This window comes from Struthio camelus, chromosome 3 (genome assembly GCF_040807025.1).
Source record: "Struthio camelus isolate bStrCam1 chromosome 3, bStrCam1.hap1, whole genome shotgun sequence".
NCBI lineage: Eukaryota > Metazoa > Chordata > Aves > Struthioniformes > Struthionidae > Struthio > Struthio camelus.
The window spans coordinates 89,530,858-89,544,434 of record NC_090944.1 but is presented as its reverse complement, the minus strand read 5'-3'; the positions used below and the strand labels follow the sequence as shown (position 1 = coordinate 89,544,434).

General features: G+C 47.2%; 1 long non-coding RNA gene across 1 annotated transcript; it reads right to left on the bottom strand.

The window, feature by feature from the left end:
- Positions 1-376: 376 nt before the first annotated feature.
- On the bottom strand, positions 377-12,556 carry LOC138066791 (uncharacterized). The gene is made up of 4 exons (XR_011140291.1): positions 12,130-12,556; positions 6,315-6,416; positions 2,210-2,288; positions 377-1,690 (listed from the first exon to the last, which is right to left on the bottom strand). It is a non-coding gene; the product is annotated as an uncharacterized lncRNA (long non-coding RNA).
- Between the last annotated feature and the right edge of the window lie 1,021 nt (positions 12,557-13,577).

Sequence of the window (13,577 nt, the reverse complement as noted above, 5' to 3'; positions counted from 1 at the left end):
CATCAGATAGTCCTGAAAGCAAATACCTAACTCCATCCCCAGTTGGCAATTGGAAGTTCAGACTCCTGCCAAGCAGTCACGGGGTACTCCACAAACAGCTTGCTTCACCTCTCCACTAGGAAACAAAGTCCACTGCCAACAGCAGACCCCATTCTGTGTCCTCTGGCTCCAGTTCCCATAGGCTCAGACTCATACGAGGTTAAGCCCACGTTGCTCAAGATTTTGGTGAAGGCCTCATTTCTTGGATTTAGTGTCTCTCTTTTCTGAAAGAGAAATCTTTCAACTTATTACTGACATACTGTCTGTCACTATAATCTCTTCCTTGCTATGCTTCATGTTCAAACTTGCCGCTCAAGGATCACGGGGTCCCAAGAGCCCATGGGACAAGCCCAGCCCACTTGATAGAAATATCATAGGCAAATTTAATACAGAGCGCTACTGAAGTTTACTTATCTTGAGTTTTACGGTGGAATTGGATGTGTATGAGGTTTTTATCTTCTACTGTGGCAGCGTGTAGAGGCCAGGCAGAAGTGGATCTCCATTTGGTAAGGCATTGTACAGATCTAAAACATGGGGCAGCCCTTGATGCAGAGAGTAAACTCTCGTGATACAAGATAAAAAAGAAATTGAACAAGGAAGCAGAGAGGACATAAAATGAGTTTGCAAATAACATCTTAGCGTGATCAAATAGGTTAGTTTTGAGGGCTTTATTAGGACACATCTAAGGAAGAGCTGTGAGGAGGTCATGGGAAGGAAAGAGCAGGGAGGGTAGATGAGAGGAGGCTTGGAGGAAGAGGAAGACAACACAGACAGGTCCCGCTGTATCTTCTTCTGTTTCCCAGCAGCCAAAGGGCAGAGAGGTACAAGGGGCACAAAAGGGGTTCCCTACATCCTCGGTTGAGATGCAGGGGGTGACTGCTTCATCACTTCAGTTCTCAGCTGGTGAGCCTCAGCTGACCCCTTCTTCCTCCTCGCCATGGGGTTCCACTATCTATTTAAGCAACTTCTGCTAGCTTCCATCAATTGGAGCCAAAGCTGGACAAGCGGGCAACACAGTGTCAGGAAACAACTCCAGACTAATGCACATAGGAAAGATCTGCTAGAGCTCTCCAACACATTGACAAGTTTTATCTTATCTGCTGCCAGTCAGGACAAAGAGCTGGAAGGACAGTGAGGGTCAATCAGGCACTTACAAGAGCTCAGAACAAGGGAATAGCCCACTACACCAAAGGACATCGTATCTGCAAATAAGGGTGAACTCCAAAAACATAGTAATGGAGAAAATAAGCTGTTTCTCTTCCCCAGCTCTGCATAAAAAAGGCTCCCCACTGGCCACATGAGCAACCATGTGGAGGTGTCATTCTCCTTCTTGAGTTCCCACTGTCTCCTGAAGGAGGGAGGATGAGCAGTAAGCCTGTAAGTATTTACAAGAAAATGGCTTAGTGCAAAGTGCTTCTGGGCACAGCTCAGTTGCCAGTAAAAGGTATAATGAAAAGCACACTTTCTTTGATGAAGCCTCAGTCGAGTGGTTTATGGGTAAAGGTGAATCCAGTATATATCATATTTGTCTGATGGTAAACAGAGACCATTTGTGAAATCCATCTGACTAGATCTTCTGAGAAAATCTTCAAGAAACATCTGTGAATTTTGAATCACTCCATTGTTGTCAGGGTTTCAGCTGGAAATTGTTCTGGATGTGAGAGAATGTTGGGTCGTTAATGGCTTATTTCTTATTAAATGCTTCAAGTTTAGGGGCTTTGAGCATATGTAGATATTTTTCTCATTTGCAGATTCACATGAAGCAAAATATTAGGTGAAGATAAATAACAGAGTAGCTTGTCTTTTGCCTGAGTAAAGACACAGGTTATTACTGTGTTACGAAAATAAGTTAAAATATGTTAAAAGTATTTTTGGCCCTCTAGAACAGAATGACTATTACTAATCCAGGTTAATAGGACCTCAGATTTACCTGCTCTAGGCCAAGAAGGAAGTTAGGCATTTGGGCTAGGCACTGGAAAGAGACTCAGGAAATCTAGCGTAAGCTCCCGGCTCTGTCCTTGACATCCTATCATTTTATCTCTATTGCTTCAATACAGCACAGTATTTGAGAGCACAAAAATGAACTGATTGTTTGTGTGTTTGCAATTAGATGTGCTGCGGAATTACCCTTTACATCCCATCAGAAATGGCAGGCATAATGTTTCTCTACCTCTGTGGAGGAGATTCAGCGCTACCTGGCTTTCCGTCCATTCAGCCTGGAGAGAGCAGCTTCACGCGCCAGAGAAACCCTGAAAGAAAATGCTGAAAAGATATAAAGGTTGCTTCTGCTAAACACCCTCTCCAGTCAGTTCTGCTCAGATGTAAAGCTTTACAGGTTATCTCTGAGACTTCATCGGGGCAGGGGGGAACATAGTTTTCCTAATTCAGTCTCCTCTTGTTGGACTTCCCACTAAGGGCCATCCATCAGAGCCCATGCCAGCTCAACCCTCTGTGAATTCAGCCTTCTCTCACTTAGTTATCTCAGCTTTTAAATGATAGTAAAGTCATGGTCATGACTTAAGCCACGGTGAAATAAGGGGACTTCTACTCTGAAACAAGAACCTCTTTGAGCACACCTCTCGAAATAACAAAAGGTGTGAAGTAAAACTAGCGTAGGCATTTGAGTGCTGTGTCTGCATGTCACGTAACTGTGATGTTGGCTTAAAGCTGGGAGTAGTAAATTCACTCATGCAAGCTACTAAATGAAGTTCAGATGCCCTCTATAAGAATTCCCCTCAGTCTCTGTGTCTTCCTTTAGTTAATTGGTGCACACCTATGGGTACGCCAGGCTTATTTCTCTTTTTTCCTCGCACACACAACCTTGAAAACAATCATGAGCAACCACCAGCCTCACCATGTGCTGCAGGGCATGGCTGGGAGAGCCCAGAGTCATCAATCTCACCCCCTCAACTCTGTGGCTCAGCCACGCATGCTACGGTACACTCACAGTGGCTGAGGGCTGATTACATCAGGGATTTGGGGGTGATGCATTCAAAGAGCTGTTTCACAGGCTTACCCAGGGATTGCCGTGGCTGACTCTGCTTGTTCACATCACCTGTCCTGCCTGGAGCTCAGCCCCTTGCCCGGGGCTCACTGTGATTCACCATGATGGCTGCTGGGACACAGATGCGCTTACAGCAACTCCACCAGGAATTTAACTGCACTTCCCCTATGAACATTGCCACGTGGAAGAAGCCACTAACAAGCTGCTCTCCTAGTGCCCGAGGGGGACAACAGGCTCAAGTCCTCATCCAGCTACGTCTCTTCAGTGTCACATTGGGAAAGAGTCAGGAGCCTTATTTTCTGCTCCCATCCATGGAGGTTCTCCCTCCCTTCCCCACTTCTGAGCTGCATCCTGCTAGCTATAAAACACTTGCAAAAAATGGTGTCCAAACACCTTTGAGATAAGCAACTTGCAACTCACTGGAGCAATAAGTTATGGGCGATTCTGCAAGATTTGGCCCAAACATAATCAATTGTTCTTGGGCTTAGTATGACTAAGCCCAAATCGAGGGCAGAACACCTACCATCAAGCAAGCTAACAAAGGCACAGTAAGAAAACATCCCACCTCTAAAGTTTAGCATTTAAAGAACCATGACTGGGGGAAAAGGAAATAGTTTTCTTCCCATGTTACTGAGGAGGATCTGAGGCAGAAGGCTATTGGAATCTCCCAGTATCACATAGGAAACATGTGGCATGAGCAGGAAAAAACCCAGATTTCTTCATTCCCAGGCTCACGGCAACCATCGTGCTAGTTCCTGCTCAGTATTGGCCATCAGGATCCATTCTGCTTTTTGAAATGGCGGCTAGTGTTTTGTGGCAGCTGCCTATATTGCTCCAATAAGCAGCATCTTTCTTTATTTTACAAACTCACTTCAAGTTTCCTTGAGTACCCTGCTGACACAGGGTGAATTTCTGAGACTAATCTTTCCTCGCTTTTTCCAGAAAGCAAACATCTGGGACTACTGAGATATCATCTTGTGGCATTGGCTGACTTTATTCTTTAACGAGTTTCTGTGTAACAACTTCATGATGTTTTTCCTGGGAGGACAACCGTCTCATCTAAAACCTTGCCTCACATATTCCTTTATAGAAGTACTTTTTATGCTAAAGCTCTTGAAAGAATTTCCTTTCGTGCTCTGTCCCCACCTTTCTCTGTTTAATTCGTCCCAAATGTCTCTCTGATGCTTAACCTGCAGGTCGTCATATTCACCAAAAACAAAGCAAAATGCTGGTTTGAATAAGCTCAGATACACAGATGTCATTTCTGGACATTAATGGGCCATATGATACTACCAACATCATTTGATCCTATTTGCTGGAGCAGTCTGAATTTCTCAGGGGCAAGTTTTTTGCCAGTACATTATTCTTCAAACCCACCAAGCAAATGGCAATGGAATGGGAGCTTGAATGGGCTTGTTTACACAACCCCAGAATCACAGAACGGCCAAGGTTGGAAGGGACCTCTGGAGATCATCTAGTCCAATCCCCCTGCTCAAGCAGCGTCCTCTAGAACACATTGCACAGGATCGCGTCCACGCGGGTTTTGAATATCTCCAGGGAAGGAGACTCCACAGACTCTCTAGGCCGCCTGTTCCAGTGCTCTGTCATCCTCACAGGAAAGAAGTTTTTCCTCAGGTTCAGATGGAACCTCCTCTGTTTCAGTTTGTGCCCGTTGCCTCTTGTCCTGTTGCTGGGCACCACGGAGAAGAGACTGGCCCCATCCTCTTGACACCCTCCCTTCAGATACTTGTACCCACTGATCAGATCGCCTCTCAGTCTTCTCTTCTCCAGGCTGAACAGGCCCAGCTCTCGCAGCCTTTCTTCAGAGGAGAGATGCTCCAGTCCCCTCATCCTCTTTGTAGCCCTCCGCTGGACTCTCTCCAGTAGCTCCATGTCTCTCTCGTACTGGGGAGCCCAGACTTGGACACAGTACTCCAGGGGAGGCCTCCCCAGGGCTGAGGAGAGGGGCAGGATCACCTCCCTCGACCTGCTGGCAACACTCTGCCTCATGCACCCCAGGAGACCATTGGCCTTCTTGGCCACAAGGCCACATTGCTGCCTCATGCTTAACTTCCTGTCCACCAGCACTCCCAGGTCCTTCTCTGCAGAGCTGCTTTCCAGCAGGTCAACCCCCAGCCTGTACTGGTGCATGGGGTTACTTATGATTGCTAACCTTGGTTATACTAACCTCGCTTAAAGTCTGGTACCTGAGCTCTGCCCACACCAGTACCCTCTTGTTTGCTTTTACTACTGGGACTGCTTTGGTAATAGCTCCGTTAAACCACTGTAGGGAAATGTTAGCCTGGTTAAATCTTTGGCTTCATGCTGACTGCCTTTGCCTGATGCAAGAAACCCTTGCGGAGGCAAACGGTCTCATTTGGGGGTGAGGGGGTTAATTGCCTGGCAAACAAGGTCAGGCAAGAGTAAACCCTGTTTTAAAGGTATTTCTCACATCCTACTTGGCACTGCTGGGAAGACCAGCCCCGGGGCCAGCTGTGGTCTTTCTCCGAGTAAGTGACATTCAGAGCAACAACCCACAGTCAAGCCCCAGTCTCCAGCCTTGGGATCTGCTGATGATACAGGTGCAGCTCTCTAGAGGCCTTATCCCTGCTGCCCTGGAGAGCTGAGGTATGCCCTGAACCCATGGCACCTGCCAGGCTTGGAAGACACGGCCCTGAACTTTGAGGATGGGATTGCCCCCGTGAGCTTAGGAGCAGTGCTGGGCTTGTTTACTCCCCTGTCTCCTCCCACGATCAAAATAAGGATTGAACCCACAGCTGGCGTGAACTGGCTCACGGAAATTCAATGCAGCCCTGCCAGGTTGCGGCAGCTGAAGATCTACTTTTTAAACATAAAACTTGCTGTTTTGCATGACCTTTGCTTTCACAGCAATGCCAGCAAAGCATCCAAGATGCGTTTCCCATATAGAAGTGTGAATGTAAGACGTTTTGCTGGATACTTGCATCAAAGAAGCGTTCAAGATAGATGACAGCTAGTATCTGTCACGGTGCCATTTTTACACTGAACAAACAGTGTGGGATCATGCTCTGTCCCCCTGCTCCTTGCCTGCTAAAAAACAACTGAAACTAATTACATACCAGAAATACCAGCGTCCCCACAAAGCCTCTGCTGTATGGAGACTCTCCCTCTCTCCCTTTTTTCCCTTCCGTCTGATTCACCAGGTCTTTGGCAGCACTCCAGGATTTCGGGGCCAGGGGGGAGGGGGAGAGGAGAAGGGGGGTTTGGGAGGGAAGTAACTTCCTGCACATACCAAGAGCCTCATTTTGATCTGTGATACTGCGCGCTCATTTCCACTTCACAGATGCTGCTGAGCTGTGCCACAGAGAGACAAATCCCAGAAGTGGAAGGGAGCCTGGTGGGGAGAGGAAAGATGAAAGCAGAAAAGAGCTGCATTTATTAAGCTGTTTTTCTTTTGGTGAAAAGAAGCATTTATCAGTGATTTCATATATCATGTGAGACGTGGCTTCCTGCCAATTTCTAAGGATCCAAACAGCCGACTGACATCATGCGCTAAATATAGAACAGCTCCTGCTTTAGGTGAATAAATAATGCAGATGCAAAAGCACAGGTCTTGAGTCACATATTTATTATGATGAGACTGTCAAATTCTTATAATCTAAAGAATAATGTCCAACTCCAGCAAGGAGTGATAGGTGAAGAATGCAAAACAAACAAGGGCAGACAATAGGTGATTAAGCAGATTTCCTTGTTCGCTGCTTTTTCATACAGCTACATTTTGTTTCTGCAGTAAACCATGTTACAGCTTTTCCAACACGGCTCTGCTGTGTCCCTCCCTTTTCCTCAAAGCCAAGCTGTAACGACAAGAATGGGTGGGGAGAAACCGAAACAATGAACACAGCCAAAATGTGGAAACTTCCCTAGGCGCTTAGTAGGGGGGGGGGGAAGGGGGGGCAGAAGAAAGAAAAGGCAAAAAAAAAGGGGGGGGGGGCTCTGATGAGACTATGCAAGCAGTAAAATAGCAGTATCTCAGTAGGAAACAGAAGTTTTCCATGCCCTTTCAGAGAGAGGTTTTAATTAGAGTCTCCCAGTGCTAATCATTCTTGAGTCCTCTAGTATTTTTAGTTCAGGCACACATTTTAACTAGACAAGCAAACCTGTAGCTGGTTCTACAGTAAAATCTATTAGGTCTCAGAAAATACCCAAAGGAGGAGTAGGATTCATAATAAAATCCAATCAATATTTCTTCCCTTCTTTTCCTTCAGATCAAAGGCACTAAGTAGGAAGAAGAGTCCAGACCCATTTTACTGGGGGAGAACGGAGAACTTAAGAGCAGGAAGTAAGAAGACAATGCACCATAAAAGCTGCCGCAAGGTGTTGGATCAATGACAACATCTGCATGAATTCTTTTCTTCACAGTCTTGGATACAATAGAAGTTGTTACTATGGAAACTGGTGCAAAAGCATCAGGCAGAAGGGAGAAGGCTATAATGAAAGGTGGAAAAGTGAGAGAGAATATTTTTAGATCACTTAGGAGGAATGCTACAAAATGACATCATCCTATCTCATTATTTGCACTAGTGCTATACAACACATTGTGGCGTCTGCCCCAGGCTGTTAAATGGAAAAATGTTATTATGTTTGTGAATTATAAATACTGTGGTAAAACTTGAGCTCGGAAGTTATTAGACATCACAATTCTGTAATAAAGAAGAACATTTAATACACTATGCTGCATGGATTCGCTGTAGGGTGCACGAAGCATTGTGTCTAGGATTTTAATATTCCCAGAAAGTAATTATGAGTCATCCTTTTATTGTTATTAAGAAGCAAAGTGCAAATAATTTTACACATCTGATATCGCACACATCAACAAGCCTTTTGCACTAGAGAAACATGGCCTAATTTTCCAGGGTGCTGCATGCCAACGTGCTCCGAGCAAATGTGGAGGTAGTTGTAGATCCTCAGCACTGCCAAAAATCCTACCATTCATTTCACATGTGAAAGCCTCATCAGTTTCAGAAACACCAAGCGTACATTTCATTAGCTGGATTTAGCTTGTTAGGTAGGGCCAGACCCCATTTAGAGTTCAAGACCCAGCAGATACCCTAGGTATCTACTAAATATAGCCTTGATTCCAAAAAAACCCAACCTCCTCCCCCCTAAAAATCCCAGTTCTGACACATTTGCACTAGCTTTCCTGAATCAGGGGGGCCTTTAGACGGAGCTGAGAACGATGAGCACGTGCAAATGATTAGCCAGTTAAGGCTCCCCCCAAATATACATGCATATGTACATGTGTGCATGTGTATGTATATATGTGTGTGTGTATATACATATATATATACACACACACGTATAGGCGCAGCACAATTCACGTGTGCCAGTTCCCAAATGTCAGCCCCAGCAACTCACAGGATTCAGCCCGAACATGTACACAAGGCTGACAGGTCCATGTCTTTCAGAAACTGCTCCCGACTGACAGGCAGAAAAGAAAGCCTCCAAACTTTAGAGGTGAAACAGGCAGGGACTTGTCTGCCTTGCATCAGAATGCGGGCGCCTGGAGCCCGCTGTGCTTGAGGGAGCCGAATCATTATTCTGGTCACACCACCACCAGTAAAGTTAGAAGGGTAAACCCAGAGGAATGTGTTCCTTGTGACTGCAAAACTTGGAGCCTGCTCACTGCACTAGAATAATGATCAGTAAATGCCATGCTCGGCTAGAGAGTACACAGGAGCTGTCAGGGCCACTGGAGCCTGTCATTGGAGATGGGCAGGGATTGAAATTCCCAACCCATGCAGATACCCATGGACACTGCCAAAATATCTCTGGGTGAGTGACAGGGCTTGCCCTAGCTTTTGCCCTGTGCAAAATAAAACACGTGGGTCCTCAACCATTTGTTTTCACACTTACAACTAAGCTCTGTGTCAGCAGGCATGAGCAGGAGCTGAGTAACCGGAGCCGCGCCGCGGTCCGATGCCAAATGAGCAGACAGGGGCGCAGGCAGTGTTATATAGCCCTGCTGCAAAGAGTGAGCTACACTGATGTCATTTTGTAGCGCTCCTCCTAGGTGAGCTAAAAATACTCTCTCTCACTTTCCCCCTTTCATCCTCCCTCCTGCCTGTGCCACACACCCGAAGGGGCGGTAGCTGCGAGGGTGGGCCCGGAGAGCAGGCAGAAGGATGCGTCAAGGGTGTAAGTCCTCACCCTCTGCCCGGCCAGCCGTGCCATAAAAGGCACTCATGCGCAGCCTGACAGAAGCACAAACCAACTGGGGAAACAGAGCAAGAAATAGCATAGAGCCTGATGGTGGATGGGTGGATGATCAGAAATACAAACAAGCCAGAAAGTTACCATCTGTCTTTAGGCAAAGACTGCTTAAAACAAAGGCAACAGGTAGCAAAACCGGATTCTTTTTCCCCTGTGCAATCATAACGTGCAACTCTTCTCTCTGTTTAAGTTCTCCCTCTTCACAAAAGATCTGACTCCTTAAGTATATAAAAAATAGTGAAACATTTGGATGTTTGTGTGCTACTTCCGATCCACCTTCCAGGAGAGCAGATGAACGCTACCCCATATAGCTAGCATAGCTTAGCTACCAGGAGTCCCACAGAACAAGTCTGTGAGGCAGGACCACAGAAAAAGGTGAGCGAGTTTAGCTGAGCTGAGAAAATATAAAAACATATTTTTTCCTAGTGTAAAGGCAGTCTTTTAGCTCTAACATCTCTGACTACGTTGTACCTAAATCTCCTGACTCAGCCAGGCCATGACGGAGACAGCAGCCTTTGTTATGATTTGATCAGCTAAATTGATCTGTTCTGCACATTGGCGACATTCAGCTTAACCTCAACCACTTTTCCTAGTCAGGATAATGCCCAGAACAATGTTGAATAACTGTTCCTTTCTTTCTCGCTACTCTTTTTTGGCTCTTCTTATTTTACTTGATTTTTGAGGAAGGAGGTTAGGTTTCTACATCTTACAATATTAGTGTTGGATATGGATGAAACAATGTTTCATGCAATTTATCATTTAATTTGTACTATATGTTAGCTTTGGCAGTGCAGGCATTGTCATCATGCCAGTAAAGAAACTTTGATCTAACTGAGTGTAAAACTCAGCCAGGCTTGAAGTATGGTTGCAGATAATAACTTAAAATATTAAACAACTGCCTATGGTTTTGGGGATACTGGTGCTGTCCATGCCCTAAATATCACACTTTATAAGAGGCACAACTTCTTTGCAAAAATCAAAGACCATTTTAGGACAACAAATGCCTTGGGACAAGGAGGTGCTTTCATGACTGGAGTTCACTAGACACATTTTGGGCACTGCCCCAGTCTAAATCACAGTGTCATAGACATGTATGGCCAGAAAGACCTCAAGAGTTCATCCAGCCCCTCTTCCTCTCCCCTTTCCATTCTTCCTGTCTTCCCTGATACTTGTTTTCTTAAATATCTTCAGCAACAGGGACAGCCCTTTGCCAGGGCTTTCCTCTCCTGCTAGTTGGAACACGTGTTTTCTTAAGATCTAACCTAGGTCACTCTCACCGACAAACACCTCACCTTCTTCTCTATCTACCTGAAGACTAGTTGGTCTAATGGCAGTCTTTACATATTTGACACGTTGCCATGTCTTCCCTTATCCTCCTCTTTTCTAGACCGGACAAACAAGTTCTTTTAACCTTTCCTTGCGAGCCATGCCTTCTAGACTACGGTCATTCCCTTGCTTTCCTCTCAGCTCTCTCCCATTTGCCTACACTGTCCCTAGAGCGTGATGCCCACAGCCGGACACAGTCTTCCATTTGTCTCAGTCCTGAGAAATGAGGAACGCAGACCTCCCGGGCCCCACATGTGGCATGCCTGCTAATATGTCTTGGCCTCCCCCTTCCCCTCTCTGAAACAGTGGCACACTGCTGATTCATATTCAGCTTGTGGTCCAGTCACCCAGACCTGTTCCTGCTCTATCGCTGTCAGCCTGGCCCTTTTCCGTGTTGAATTTATGCGCTCGATTTCTCCTCCCTAAGTGCGTACTTTGCACTCCCCTGCATTGCATTTCATTTTATTGATCTCCGACCATTTCTCCCATTTGTCAAGACCGCTTTGAATTCTAGCCCTCCAAAGTGCTTCCAAAGCGTGCTTTCCCATGTGGCGCTACCCACAGATTTTGTAAATGTACTTTCTAGTCCATTATCCTAATCACTAATGACAGAAATAATAGCAGCACGATCCAGCTCCTTCTGCGTGCTTGCTGCTCTCTCCTCTGTCCCTCCGACCTCTCCCCGGCATCCGGGCGGTGAATCCCCTGGCCTGTGAGCCGCAGGAGGCCGCCGTTTTGCCACAGGCCCTGACAGCCCCCTGAAGACAACAGGCTAAAGCACGTTGTCACAGGCACGTCAGCTCAGCTGGTGCCGGCTGCGTGCATTACAGCCATAATTATGCCTGATGTATTCGCGCCTTTTAGTCTGAAATTAAAAAGTCGCTCTTGACTAAGGAAGGGCCTTTCCCTCACACCTCACTGTTACGGGGGAAGGCCTTTTTTTACTCCAAATGTTTCCAAACAGCAGTGCATACGTAAAGGAAGGACCGCCCAGGGTTATGCAGCCCTGCAGGAGAAGGAGGGACGGCGCGCCGGCGCCCGCGCGTTTCCCAGCTGCCGTGGGTCGGTGCAGACGGAGGGACGGGGCAGCAGAGCTGAACAGCGAGGCAGAAGAGCAGCTTGGGACATAACAAACGGGGCCGAGTTTGGCTCCGCAGGACTGCCGAAGCTTAGGCTAACAGAAATATTTACTGAACCAGTTGGTGCAGCTTCAGGTCCGGCTTGCCAGGGACCCAGCTGAACAATTAAAGGAAATATCGGTTCAGTCGCAGACGTTGGTTACAGCACACTTACAGCCCTACCTTCTATGAATAAAATTAATCATTCTCACTGGTTCTCTAATCAACCCAGTCCTCAGAGGCGTAAATTACACTGCCAGATGTATAATCAGGCAAGTTTTCTAAATTAACCTTAAAAAAAAAAGAAAAAAACCCGACAACCCAGAAAGTCTCTCAACGATGGCTGATGGAAACAAGGGCTGTCTGAAACAACACCGAAAGGGGTGGCCGTACCTGTGCCTTGCCGAAGCGGAGCGAAAAACAACCGCGGTGGAAACGAGGGCATAAATTCAGGGCGCCGACGTCTACGCCCCGGCTCGCCGGCCGGCCGGCCGGCCCTCACCTCCCGGCCTTTCGTCCGGACACGCGGAGCAGGCGCCTTCCCCTCCCCGGGCGTGTGGAAAGCCCGGCCGGAGGCGGGCCGCTTTTGGGACAGCCTGGCGGCAGCGGCGGCGGTTGGTGACCCTTCCCCTACCGGAAACTTCTGCCAAAAATACCGGCGCTCTTTTACCAAGCGGCGCGCCACGCCGGCCGAGGGAGCAGGCCCGCCACCGGCCACCTGAAAGCTCTCCATCCGCTCCCCTGCGTCGGCAGAGGACGTGGGCCCACCTTATTTATCCTCCCGAGGGGTGCGGATTAGAGTGCCTGTGCTGACGCGCCCCGAGCGACAACCTCTGAACTGAAGCTTAGAAACGTTAAGCTCAGAGCCAGAGCCCTCAAAGGGGAAAAATGAAACAGCAAAACTCGAGTGATAAAGTCTGTCGCCTGTGAGACCTAAGGGCGGAGAGAGGGTTTAGGATACAGCCCGGCCTGCTGCTTTATGTACCTGCTGTTTTATAACGTAGAATAAAAATAAAATGGATTTCGGAAAATAACGGTAAATATTTGATGATACAATTACGCCTTATTAATGCGACGCTCTTTATTTTGCAAATTAAATTTTCACAGGAATTCATCACCCATTTCATTTTTATTATTCAGGCTGTATGTCACCGTTGTTTGCTGTGTATTTTCGTAACCATTTGATTAATATTAAATGTTTAAAATGAAAACTCCATTTATATTTTAGTTGTAATGGCCACGTGAAAAATATTGTGACTATGAGGGAGTATTTATGGCCCACATTAGTTCTTAGTATCACTTTCGATGTTTTTATTGCGGTATAGGACACACACAGTTCATTACATGAGAAAAATAGTTTAATTTTCAGCAGCTTTGTAATGATCTGTCAGACAAAGAGTTTTTAGCGCCACGGTGGCTCTGTTTTCCCTTCAGCCGCGCCCCAGCAGGCCTCGCAGCCCCTCCATTGCTCCCGCTCGCACCTCCGCTCTCGCCTCCTCACTGCCGAACCCCTTTGCCAACGTGCAGCCCGCTGCACGCGGTCTCTCCTTCTCCCCGAGCCCTTCTTAAAGCCCATTTTCCCCCGCCACCTAGAAGCCTTTGCAATGCACTAAGAGCTGGGGGCAGCCCGCGCGGGGATGCACAGCTTTGCCGCTGCACCGTCCTATGCTGCCGAGCCGGAGCACGTCGGCACGGACCAGGAATTGCTGCCGGCGCCGGACGGAGGCTGGCTTTGCTATCGGGGGGCAGAGGGAGCTTCTGCGGGAGCATTTGGGAGCAATGAAACTTTTCTAAGCGCTTGGAGCAAATGAGGTGAGTGACAGGCAGGGGGAGGAAGGGAA